Source organism: Rhinolophus ferrumequinum, chromosome 8 (genome assembly GCF_004115265.2).
Source record: "Rhinolophus ferrumequinum isolate MPI-CBG mRhiFer1 chromosome 8, mRhiFer1_v1.p, whole genome shotgun sequence".
Classification (NCBI taxonomy): domain Eukaryota; kingdom Metazoa; phylum Chordata; class Mammalia; order Chiroptera; family Rhinolophidae; genus Rhinolophus; species Rhinolophus ferrumequinum.
The window spans coordinates 11,776,033-11,790,242 of NC_046291.1; the positions used below are offsets into that span (position 1 = coordinate 11,776,033).

Sequence of the window (14,210 nt, forward strand, 5' to 3'; positions counted from 1 at the left end):
TTTCATATTTATTTCCCAAAGTTCACATTAAGTTACGACACCTTCTCAGGAGATAGAAAAAAGAAAAAAGTGCAGATTTAGATAACATCAGGATATCTGAGTATACATTTTCACATTTACAGATAAAAATAAGTGTATGTTAGTACTATAATATTTTGTTTACAGTTGCTTTAGAGAAAGTTTTAATATCTAGTAGGGCATCACTCTTTAAAACAAAAAGGGAGAGAGTGGGCAAATCATTTTCTACTCAAGAAAACCATAATCATTGAGACCAGGTGTACAAAAGTTCTGCATTGCCTATGAGTTGACTTAGGTAGGATTTGAACTGTTTATAATATTGAATTTCAAATAGGGAGTATTTATGTTCTTCACTAAAATATCACCCTTTTTTCATAAAGCTCTTTAACTTTGTTGTTAAATTTATTTTCATATAGTTTTGTTGCAAATGTGAGTGGACTTTTAAAAATCTATGACCTTTCCTTAGTGTTCATTGCTGCTATTTTTTTAAAGCTATTAATTTTCAAGTATGCATAGCTAGCTTACTAAACTCTCCTATCCTAATAGTTCTTATTTGATTTGTAAGAGTATAGTCACATCATCTACAAACAATTAACATTTACTTCTTTTCTTATAATTATGTTGTTTCTTCAATTTTTGTCTTATTTTTATATCTACTATCTCTAAAACAATGTTGGATAATAATGCTAATATCGGGTATCCTATCTTATTCTTTTTTTTAATTAATTTATTTATTTATTTTTTTAAATTTATTGGGGTGACAATTGTTAGTAAAATTACATAGATTTCAGGTGTGCAATTCTGTATCACATCATCTATAAATCCCATTGTGTGTTCACCACCCAGAGTCAGTTCTCCTTCCATCACCATATATTTGATCCCCCTTACTCTCATCTCCCACCCCCCAACCCCTTTACCCTCTGGTAACCACTAAATTACGTTAATTTTCAAACCCCGTGGCCATCTTGTGACTTCAAATTATACTACAAGGCTACAGTAATCAAAACAGCATGGTACTGGCATAAAAACAGACACATAGATCAATGGAACAGAATAGAGAGTCCAGAAATAAATCCTTGCCTATATGGCCATTTAATCTACGACAATGGAAGCAAGAATGTACGATGGGGTAAAGACAGTCTATTCAATAAATGGTCCTGTCTTATTCTTGACTTGGTGTTTTATGACATTTTCTAGCATAAAAGAAATGTCAAAGAAGGGTCTTTCTTGGTCTTTATCATATTTAAGAAGGGTCTTTCTTAGTCTCTACAGTACTTATAAAGACTGGCTACCATATGTTATAAAATGTATATTCAGTCTATTGATGATCATAGTTTTTCTGCTGGAATTTAGCACTAGAATAGAAATAATAAGTTGTTATCCTGTGGGATACTTGTGTTTCTGGTATAAAAGTTCTTGTTCAAGTTGTATTATTAACTTCATACTCTACTACATTAGAATTGATAATATTTTATTTCAAATTTTTGTATTATATTCATGAGTGAAATTTGGCTGTAGTTTTCTTTTTCCCCTTTGGTATTAGAAAAATGTGAGTTGTAAAAATAAATTGAGACACTTTTCAATTTTTTTATTATTCTGGAATAAACAAATAAAGCAGTGAAATGAAATAGAGGATACAGAAACAGGTCCAAGCATATATGATTCCTTAATAAATGGCAAATATGGCACTTCAAATTCTCTGGGGAAAGATGGACAATTCAACAAATACCACTTGACTATCCATTTTGGATGAAAATAAAGTTAGGGCTCTAGTTCATATTACATCAACAATTAATTCTAGACAAATATTAAAAATTTAAAGAATTAATTCCAAACAAACATTTAAAGTCTAAATTTTAAAAGCAAAGATTGTAAAAATGTAAGAAAACATTTTTAAGTGGAAAGTGATGGAAAATGAACAGATTTAAGCAAATAAAAATTTTTAATTTTCATATGATGAATGTTACCATAAATAAAACAAAAATAAAATATTTAATCCTAGAACTTATTTGCAACTCATTATATCTTTTGACACACACACACAGACACACACACACACACACACACACACACACACGCTCCTAATATTCAAAATTCTACAAATTAGTAAGAAGAAGATAAATAACCCAAGAAAATATAGGCAAAAAATTTGAGCAAGCAGTTCAAAAGGAAGAAAAATAGTTGGCTAAGAGGCATACAAAGTTACCAACCCTCACTCGTAGTCATGGAAATACAAACTGAAACAAAATGGCGTATAATATTGGAAGGAAGAAAAATTTTAATATGAAAATCATTTAGTAATAGTGGGAATACAGGGAAATAAACATGTCACACAATGTTTGTAATACCCTTTTGAGATGTAATTCAAATGCATCTTTTAAGTAGTACATATAAATATGCAATATGTATATTATAAAAACAACCAATATGACATAAAAATATAACTATAAGCATGAGTATTGCTGTTCTGGATAATTTGTAATATCAATTGATACACGTGCGGTTTAATCAATTTTGGCATATCTATGTTTTATAATAATATATAGCCAATAAAAATTACTTATATTTAAATATATTAACTTGGATGCCCATGATATGTTGTTAAGAGGAAAAAATAAGTTGCAGAATATATACTATGACATTTGTGAAAAAATAAAATGTACAAGTGTATATGTAAATAATGTTTATGTAAGTCTAGAAAAAGTATTTCAAAAATGGACATCAAAATCATAACACTGGTTGCCTCACAAGTTTGGGATTATACGGGAAACAAATTGATTTTCAGTTTCTATATTCTGTATTGTGATGTTACAAATGAATTTTTATAATTAAAAAATATTTTGGAAAAAATTAGTTAGACTGTATCTTAAAATACTGCCAGAATTGGAAGCAAACAAATCTATGCCCTAAACTTGTCTCCAAACGTTAAAATGCAACTTTATGCTTCAAAGCACAAGGTAGTCACCTTAGAGACTATGTCAGATTCTTTTATTATTGTTATTATTATTTTAGCTTGGCAATGAAAATATATGGAGCAGTCAAAATCCCATATGTGTTTTGTGTTACAGTTCTACCTATTGGGCTTATCTGTCCGTCATAGAAGCCGTTAGTTCATCTGATATGGTCAATTCTTAATCATTTGTCATATAACTGCTATGGATTTATAAATGTGTCCATGATTTGGGGGATTTTCCACTTCTTTCTGGGCATATAGGGCATTTGTATATTTCTGGGGTTTTAGCAATCTCCTTCAGGCTGTGGAATATCGCTCTTCCATGACCAGGGGTTCACAGAGCACTTAGCACAGGAGGCTTGGGGACCTCGTGTTTGGTTCCCAGCCTGCTTCAGCTCTTGCCTCTTAGCAGCTGCCCATTTTATTGCCTAGTATGGCATCAAGGTAGAGCCAACCAGCTCAAATCCTAAATCCCAGGACAGTTTCTGAAACCCCACCCCCTATCTCTGGATCCAGCCAAGGTGTCAAGTTTAGCCACTACCCAGAGAAAGCACAGCCTGAACAGCAGATCGGTGCAACACTGGAGATTTCTAAGGATATTCAAGGGTTCTCAGAGGCTTCCATGAGCTTCTGCAGCACAGCTTCAAATGACCACATTGATCCCTTTATTTCTGTGGTCTTCTGAGAATGTCACCTTCAGTTGAGAACAGGTTGGTGACATTTCCCTTTGTCTTGCTTTGTCTCCTTGGGAGAAATTTCTCACTTTCACCTGTGTTCCCACTTTAATTCCCTTTCAGCTACTTGCATCCTGGGGTTATTCCTCCTTTTCTCGCTGCTGCCTTCATCTTCTCATTTCTCCTAAGAACTCTTCTAAGGAGAAGTCAAGTACATGCTTTTTACCTTAGATTCCCACGTATCTGCCAAACTTCTGTGTTGCAAATCTCAGGACAGAGTGTTTAGCTTCGCAGCATGAATAGAACTTCTTATCCTGTGTTTCCCAATTGTGTTGGTCTAAAGTAGGAAAAAAACAGGAGAAGGAGAAGGAGAAGAGGGAGGCTGGGAGGAAACTATTTTATGCCCTGCTAATATTTCTGTATCATGATCAGTGAAACTCCCTGTGAAAACTCCCATAGTTGTGCTTGGTTTTAAAGTTGGAGATAAAGTGAAACCTATGTCTTACAGGATTGGAAGAAGAGAAATGTCAGTTATAAATATCACGTGATGGTAATGGAACGTGAATGTGGAAGCTTGGGGAGAGTAAATAAAATGAAATCCATCACCTGAGAGCTGCGTTAAGACAGAAAAATGATGCCTTAGAATCATGCTGGCAAAGAAAGCTTGACCCCAATAGTTAATAGCAGCTAACCTTTACTGAGTTTACTTACTTTCAGCCAGATATCTCCTCACCCCTTTACTTGAAGTAATTACAAACATATGTTTTATCATCATCATCATCATCATCATCATCATCACTTTTAATGATGAGGAAACCTTCATGGACAGACTAAGAAATGTGTCCCGCATCAAATAGCTGGGAATAGACAGAGCCAGCATCCCGACCCTGTGCCGTCTAGCCCTGGCCTCTTCACCACCATGCTAACTGCCCAAATGGTGTTTTTCTGTGGTTACCTTCTGGAAGGAGCACTCCTGTCAGTCTTCACCCTAGTAACCCCAGTACTATTCTATCCGGGTAACTGTGATGCAGAATTAGTGGACCACACTTTGAGAATGAGAAACATTGGCTGGATATGTGAAACCAAATTAAGCCAGCACTGAAATGAATTCATTGCCACTTGTAAGATTTTGTAGAAATGTGTTTCCCTTACAGAGAGGTTGCTGCACTGCCCTAAGCAACCTTGTTGGTCCACCCTGTGCTAAATTGCCCTGTGGCTTCCGATGAGGTGGCAAGGACAAATACCATGGGTTGCTAGGCAGCGCACTGGTGCGAATCGAGTTTAAACACATCCAGCTCAATATTAATTTTCAATTATGTCTCACTTCGCTCTACTTGGACAACTCTCAGGCTCTTTTCTTCTTTTAATCTTGAATGACTTCATATTTTTAATGGGAGTTTAAATAAAATGAATGGTCTCTCCCTTTTCTGTTTTATCTGTTATTAATTCACATTCCTATCTATTAATTGTCAGGTTAAATCTTCCCCACAGAAGAATATAGGCTTATTTCTCATCCACTAAAGCATTTCATGGTTCTATTCAGTGAACATCAAGGCATAGTTGACCAACACTGTACGTATATGTATATTTTTGAGCACTCTGTGACACAGGTATTACTACCTCATTATACAGCCTACAAAGCAGGCTCTGAATGATAAACTAACTTGTCCAAGTTCACACAGAGCCAGATTTAAGGCCCTGATTCTCTGACCCCATGCTCTATGCTCTTATCGACTCTGTCACCTCTGATTCTTTGAGAAATTTCTTTAAATCGTGTGCTTAATTACCCTGATACGATGAGGATATTTCCACTGTTCACAAAGGAACATGCCCTTCATTTTGACAAACATTTAAGCTTTCTGCCTCAGTATCTCCATCTTCAAATAGGAATATTAATAATCCCAATGCCATGTTTCTGAAAATAAATACAACAATGGCACAAAAACATTTGAAAAATAACAACCAGGGAGCAACCTCTTTATCTGATCCTCATAAGTGGCTTAAAATCAGTCTATAATCATAAAAAAATCAAACCCTTCTATGATCAAACAAGCACCACTACCTTCCACTGGGGGTTGGGGAAGCAATTAAAAAGATCTATAAATAGGATGCAGACTTCCTCGGCAAAACTCCTCTAGCAAAGTTTTCATTTTCATAAGCACAAAAAGATAATATAAAGCCAGAAGCTCAGAACACCAATTAAAAGTGAGCTCTTGGTTTGGTCTTAACAAAGAAAATGAGAGTAGAGAGAAGTGAGAATGATAACAACAGGGAGCAAGGGCCCAGGGACCGCTTCAGCTGAATGGCCGAGTGAAATACGGCAAAGTACTAAGGTAGCAAGTTACTCTGCCAGCACAGCCCTCTTCAATGTCTGGAAATCGACCTGCTGCAGGAGTAGAATGATGACGACGTGAGGGGCAAGTCATGAATCCAAGTCTCACTTTGGTCAAAACCATAAAACACTCAGGGACGTAAGAGTTATAGGGACACTGAAGAATAGAAGCTAATATCTGTATCTACATCTATGTCTATTTATGGACACACACACACACACACACTCACACACACACACACACACACACACACACACAATTATGTACTGCCCTGATCTGGATAGTACCAGGTCACTGGGGCAAGGATAAGTTCAGATTTTAAGCGGGAGTTCTAGACTAGAAATAGTGGAATTGTCCAGGAAAAATAATAATAAAAACAGGAAAGCCTGATTAGGAAATGCAAATCAGATTCAAAGGCAGAATAAATGTTGAAATCTCTAGGCTTCCACTGAAAATTCACTTAAAAAAACAGCAGAACAAATGATTGAGATCTGTGCAGACACCAAGTACACATAGGCACAGAATGTTCTACAGACAGCCACTTCTGCAGGATGTGTATCCATACACACACAAACTCTCTCTCTCTCTCTCTCTCTCTCTCTCTCTCTCTCTCTCTCTCTCTCTTTCTCTCTCTCTCTCTCTCTCTCTCTCTCTCTCTCTCTCTCTCTCTCTCTCTCTCTCTCTCTCTGTCTCTCCCAACCAAGTCTCAAAGTCTTTAACTTGCTAATATTCACTGAGAGTGTCTTACAAGGGAATATGGAGTGAAATATTTCTCAATTTTATTTGGCCATGGAGAAATTGTCAATTTCCTCCCAAGTATCTTGAGAGACATCTTTGAGAAGTGCTGAGGAAAATCTGATGGAAGGAGATCATCAAAAACAGGGGGCTCAGTGCAGCTCAAGTAAAACAGAATCAGGTATTAGGTGACCCTTGACATGTATTTCATTAAGGCAAAAGGTGAGGAAGACAAACGGCATATTAAAGACCCCCAAAAGATCTGATAAATTGTTTGTTGCTTTCCATGGCCAATCTCCATTCTTAGTTCTTATCATCAGTATCAAAAATGTCTACCTTTGTCTAGGGAGGACACCTTTTGCAATACTGGGACACAATCCCAGATACACCGCAGTGATGCCTATTCTATGGACTATCCTCATGCACAAATTATAATTAAAAACTAGGTTAATTTCAAAGTTTATAGTAAATAGTAATGATCATAAACGTCAGAATCACACCTTTTTCAGCGCTTACATTTCTCTTCTCAACCCCCTCCTTATCTAATTATCAGATTACTTTTTCTCTTGTCCTAGAGATAAATGTGACTTCAGTGGCTTAAATAAGCTGCTCCTTTAGATACACACAGAAACTGCTGCTCCCAATTCAGTTGGGTGGAGTTAATTACCTTATCTTTATAAAGGGTTAAAGTCTTCAAAGAGAAATTTCTTCTCCCACTGGTTTATACGGTCACTGTGGATCACATTCAAAGTGTATGTGATAGAGGGCCTTGTCTGCTGCATGAAATATTGGACTGGGTTTGTCATTCCACAACATTTATCACTTACTAAGCTGGTGATGCCAAGTGGATATAACACAGTCCATGCTTTCAAGGAGCTCACCATCAGGCAGGAAGTAACAGACCTGTGATCAGATTTTTGCAGTACAATCTGACAAGTACGCCTGGAGTATTTACTGTAAAATAGAGAAACAAGTCTAGTTCACACGTTAATAATAATAATAATAATAATGAAAGGCAGACCAGAGAATGGACTGGTTGACTTGGGGGTATAAGGAAGACTGAAAAGAAGTGGGACAGATAGAGACTATTTTAATAACCCATCTGGTTAGAGACCTATACTGACAAGTGGCATATGATAGCAGTGACAGTAAAGAGCTCTTTAGCAGAGAGAACTGACAGGAACTGGTGACTGTAAAGAAAGTAAAGGAGAGTATGTTGATGACTCCCACTTTTCTGGCTTGCACTTTTAGCTAGGTAGTTGTGCCAGTGATTTAAATATGGCCCCCAAAAGAAACTGAAGACGGCGTGAGCAGGGATGGATGAAGCAAACAAGATAACTGGCCAACACATGCAGAGAGATGTCCAAGAAGGAGATAAATACACAGGTCGCAACCCAGGAGGAAGGAGTGGCCAGTCGCTCTGGGTTTTAAAGTTGAGCCTTAGAGCTTGGAAGAGCTTGTCCAGAAATGCCATGATTGCTGGGCTGGAGCTGAGAAGCAGATCCCTGACCTATTCTCCCACTTAAGGGGCTGGTAAAGCGGGCCCTGCACAGGAAGTGGAGATGGAGTGGGCAGGAAGGTAGGAAGAAAACAAGGAGAAATTGATTTCTCAGAATCAAAGAAGAGTCAATAGCGAGCGTTTTTATACTGTTTATGCCATTCTATACCAATGGGTATGAAATGCCAAAGAAGTGTCATGATCAGGGCCCACTGGATTTGGTAATTCCAAGCCATTGATGGTTGCATATCTGAGCCGTTTCAGAAGCTGTGAGCACAGCCTGATTCAGCGGGTTAAACTCTGAAGGTGTTATTTTGTCAAACAAGGTGTTAGTATTTTTGTCCCTTTACCTACAAGGCACTTTGAGAGGAAACCCAACAAAAATATTGCAGCTCTTCAGGAAGAAAACCCTATGCATATCAAAGTTAAAAATAGTTCAATAGGCTGTATATCAAAATATTGTATATCAAAATATTGCTTAATTTATTAAGAAGCAAAATTTTGTAAACTTGAAAAACAGTATAATCAAATGAGTATAATATGAAAAATGTAGTCTCTTCCTGTCCCTCTCTTCCTCTTTCATCATTTGAACCCAGACTAATGGCATTCAACTAATTCAAGAGAAACTTTTAAATATTCAAGGTTGAAACTCCATCATGTTGAGAAGTCAAAGAGATATCGAACAACTTGAGTCCTAGACATAGCAAAGAAAATTAGGGGAGAGAAGGATTGACCATGATTTTAAAAGTATTTCATGTTCCCCATTTTTGTTAATGGAAAGAAATATACATAACTAAAATGAGCTGTATCTTGACTCAAGAAAACACGGGGGATTTCATTTCTTACTTTTACGATTAAAATAATTTTATGTGCTTTATGTTTAACTTTGGACTGCATATTTTGTACATTGATAAAGAAACCATTCTTTTACCAAAATGCCTTTGTAATTTATACAAAATTTTTGAATCTAATATGTGGAATAATGTGCACTCAAATTTACTCAGAAATAAGAGTAAGTTTTTCAGTAAATGATTCAGGTTTTCATTTTTGTTTTTTTGGGGGTTTTTTTTTTTGCATGTATAAACAAATTACATAAAAACGAATGCTAATAATTCTGAGCCATTGGTGGTTGCGTATCTGAGCCGTTTCAGAAGCTGTGAGCAGAAGCTGTGATTCTGATTCTGAATCACTGGGCAGCAAAGAATGATTCTAATGTATTCATTAACTTGAGACCAGAGCATGGTGAGCATGGTTTTTCTCATTGTAGAATTAATGTCTTTCATACGACATTAGGGCGACATGCACAATTTAAATCACTAGAAGATACTGGGGAAAATGCAACTTTAAAAATCTCTCCAAAAGTAGTTATACTCCTTTCTTAAGAAAGTTAGTGAGAATAAAAATATTTGGGGTTTTATTTTAAAGAATGGATCTCTTAATTCACTGATGAAGATCTTGCTGGAGACTGAGGGATTTTTCATTTTTGTGTGTACTTTTTAAAAGTAAATTTAGAAGGAAAGCCATATTTATTTTGTGACTTCAAGAATTCAATGGAAAAATGATATCAGAATCTGTCATTGTCCTATATTTGACCTAGTCTTATATGTAGTAATGATTTTATTTCTGTGATGGCCAGAACAAAATAGATCACCTAATTTTTTTTCACACTAAATGGATAACATAAAAAAATAATAACCATACAAAAGTTGATTAAGGTAAATTCAAATGCAGTCGCTTTTTAGAGGCATTATGGTAAAATGTATATAGAAAACACTGATGAAAACATTGAAGACAAAATGGTTTTGTGTTTCACATTAATGACCCTGAAGAAATTTATTTTCTTGTCACCAAAATCTCTAGAATAATAGTCTTGTTTCTAAATATATAAGACTGTTCCAATTCTAAGTTAGCTTTCTCTTCTCCACAATCAAAATCATTTTATAATGTTTGGTGATAAATGAATGAAAACACAGAAATACAAGTCAGAGACCCTGGAGTGCAAGAATTTAAAGAGCTCATTTTAAGTTTGAACCTACAATTTCAATTGAATTATAACCAGATTTTATGCCTTAGAGAAAAGAATGATTAGATCATAATGTTACCAAGGTTTTTAGCACCATCCATTATTCATGTCCTGACAAATTGCTTGTGAGATCTAGTTGGAAAATTAGAGTGTATGGTCCCAGCTCAGCTACAGGTGTGGTTTATGAAATCTAATTTCACACTTTGTTCAACCACTTCAGTACATGTTCTGAAAAGACAAACCAACTATTTTGGTCCGTTTTCAATTCAGAATCAACAAACGTAACAAATAATTCAAAATGATAAAGTAGTTTGAAAAATGATTTTCATTTGTGGTTGGCATTTGATATGACATTCTGTTTTACATTACATGGACATATTTATATACATAGTAACACTATCTTGTATCACGTAATATTTTAAAAAGTCAGATTCAAAATCCATTCAGTAAGATTATACAATGACTTCTAGAACTGTCACATTTATATTTAACATCATTTATTTTGTTCAAACTCATTATTTTTAGTTCTGTCCCAAGAGTACAGTATGTTTTCAAAAATCATTAACTATTCCACTTATTTTTACACTGCAGAAATTATTTCTTTTTAAAGGAATACATAATATAGTCTAATTAAAGAAAAAATATATTCAGTGCCTTTTCTCTTTTTCCTTAAAATATTGATGTATTGAGTGACCACATGTCCTGGTTTGCAGGAATAGTTTCATGTTCTACCTGTTGGCTAATAGCATCTCCTTTCACTTTGAAGTGTCTCAATGTGGACAGTAAATTATCCAGCCACCCTTTCAATACATAATTTGCCTAAATTCACCCGATTTCAGAATACTACATTATCAACATTTTTATACAATAGCCATAATTACTTCTCAACTTTATAAAGAATAATGTGAATGCGAAAATTGCCGCAATCATTTTACAAATGCAAAATTAATCCCAGTGGTGACTCAGGGCCAAAATGAACACCTTTTGTGGTTGCATGAATCTTTCTGACAAGAAAGTAGTCATGTAATTAAATAAACCTGTATAGCTAGAAAGAATAATAATTTCCTCTAAAAAGCCATCTATTAACCTGCTTATCATTTTCTAGCCAGAATCTAATAATCAGCCCTTTTAAGAGATGGACAAATTACATTGCCAAACCCAAATTGCTATTTGAGGTATATAACCTGATTTGAATTGATTCTGATGATTCTCTAAAGAGGAGTGGAAAAAATGAAATATTTTCTTTACAGTATTTTAGGCTCCTCTTTACAATTGCCCAAGCTTTTCTAAAATATTTAGATGTTTAGAACTTTCAAAGTGTCATGTTGAGTAGTTTCTAAAGGAAAAATGAATATAGAAGATTCATCCATTTAGCTAATATATATTGAAATCCACTCTAAGGAAAACCCCATGCTGGAGTTAATATACTCCTTGCTCTTTTAAAAGGCTGTGTCTACTTGAGTGAAAGGTGGACAGTGATCTCAGTTCCTCCAGTCCATTGTATGAAGCTAGGACCCTAACGCTTTCAGTTCACAGGCAAACAGAGAGACAAGGACCGAGCCACATTGTCACTCCAGTGGAATGCTGGATGCCCCGCCCCATAGAGATTCTGATTCAGTGGATTCAGGTGGGACCCAGGAAACTGCATTTTAGTTAGCAACCTCAAAAAATTCATGAACACAGTACAGTTTAGGAAACATCATCCTGATGAAATAAACACCTTCAACCATGTTGACTCTGCTCAGCTTTTTCATGTCTAAACATCTCATAGGCAAGTGTCTAAACATCACCAATAATTTTATGTATGTGGATCTCAGATTTAGCTTTTGAACATTGAGAATACTGGAATGGCCAGTGTAAAGATTGAACAAGCAAACATAATAAATGAATAAAATGTCAACTAGGTCATTACTTTTTGGAAAACTTAACTAGCTCAGCAATTTTTTGCAGTCTTCACCTTTGGAGTAGACTGTGGCAGCCCATTTTAAAGGAGATAAGGAGCTGGTATTTTGAAACCGGTGTCGTGGGGTTGGGAGTAACAGGAAAATGGAGCCATTGCCTTATTGTAACAAGTAGAGTTGTAGCCTGTGACTTGGAGTTTGCAACGGGTCATTTTAGCTTAGTTTTGGGACAAAGAGGGGTTGTAGTCATAATTATAATAGTTCTTAATGATCTTCTTAGAGTGACTGTGTGGGCAAGAACAAAGAATAGAGAATAATTTTCTACGCGCAACATTTCCAAGATGCCATAACTATGTAGGAGAAACGTTCATGTGTTTGTAAAATTCATTGGTTTTCTCAGGATCAGAGAAATCGCAGATTTAGAAAGATTCTTACGGGTCCTGTAATCCAACCCTAATCCTCATCTACCCACCACCAGATACATGAAATCGAGCAAATCAATTCAGGAAGAATTTGATTAAAACAGAACTCTTTGCTAATCAGAGCTGATATATCTTTCCAGAACTGTACTTTTATAAATCAGGAAAAACAGCTTATTATCAACTACTGTGAATGTGACTTATAGATTGAGTCAAACTTGCTGGGGAAAAAGAAAAAAACTGATCTTTTTAAAGCAAGGATTTGTTAAATACCCTATGCTAAGTGCTTTATATATAGGAATTGTGTTATTTGATCCCTATTAAAGTCAGTGTTATTTAAACAGATAAAGCTATTTAGAGATATAAAGTTACTTACTTGAGATCACATAGCTAATACCCAAATTCAAAACCAGGTCTGTCTGACTCCAAGGCAGCAACAGAAACATCACACGAACATCTGGAATCATGGTCCAGATGTGCTCCAAAAGAGTCTGCAATCATCAAACGATTCATGTATTAGCTGAATGGACTTTTAGAGTCAGACAAATTCCGTTCAAAATCCTACATCTATCACATGTAAGGATCTTGGGCAAAGATCGGAGCCTCTCTCTGCTTCTGTGATCTATAAAATGGGAAGAATAAAATCTCATAGAGTGCTTATTAAGATTATCTGTAAAGCACCTAATGGTACAGTATCTGACAAATGCTTGCCACTCTAAAACAAACAAAAAAAAGAGGTTGTTCTTTACTAGATAGATTACACTACTATAAAAAAGTACCGCATTCATTTTGGGTCAGTGGAATTCAGGATCAGCGCATCTTAGAGTCATTCAGTAAAGTCTGCCCTATTGTGACTCATGTGTGTAATATGCACAAGTATACATGTTTCTCATGATTAAACATAGCTAGCATTCACAGCAAGAAAAGGCAATGAGTAAGCCACTGCATCGTAGTCCCATTGAAACCTCCAGATCAGGAAGTGTAGAGACAAATACGATGGGGCAGAGATTTCAAATCCCAGAGATTCCAATTCCCATATTCTGAATGTTCAATAGCTAAATCTGAGGTCCACATAAATAAAAGGATTTGGCCAAAAATCATGTTGGAAGTCAGTACTAGTTCCAGAAAATAATTCAACATAGATGGGACTTGGAGAAGAATGGGAGGACCACATGGCTGAAGAAATACTCTGAAGCATTTTTTCAACCATGGCACAAAATTTCAAGTAGCCACAATACCCATGCATTCTGTTCTTTTCTATAAGTCGTTGCTCAAACATAAGTGTAATACCCACCATCCCCCAACCATCCTATTGAAATGACTCCTTTTCCCTAGCTCTATTCATTCCCCCTCCTCTGGGTTATTTTTCGTGGTACTTATCATTTGTTAATATATTGCACACTTTACTTATTTTTGTGTTTATTGATCAGTTCTTCACAAAGGAGTAAGTTTCAAGAGGGCATGAATTTCTGTGTCTTGCTCACCAATGGATTCCCATCACTAGAACAACCCCAGACACACAGTAAGGGCTCAGTAACGTTTGTTGAATGAATTAGTGAATGAAAGATCTCCAAAGCTAGGAGACTGGGTTAGTAAATTAGGGTATGACATTTTATTCTACTTCTTTAAGGTGGTCATAAAATTTAGAAATCAAAT

General features: G+C 35.7%; 1 protein-coding gene across 1 annotated transcript in view; it reads left to right on the forward strand.

The window, feature by feature from the left end:
• DOCK10 (dedicator of cytokinesis 10) overlaps window positions 1-14,210 on the forward strand; it is a 231,599-nt gene that overhangs the window by 116,938 nt on the left and 100,451 nt on the right.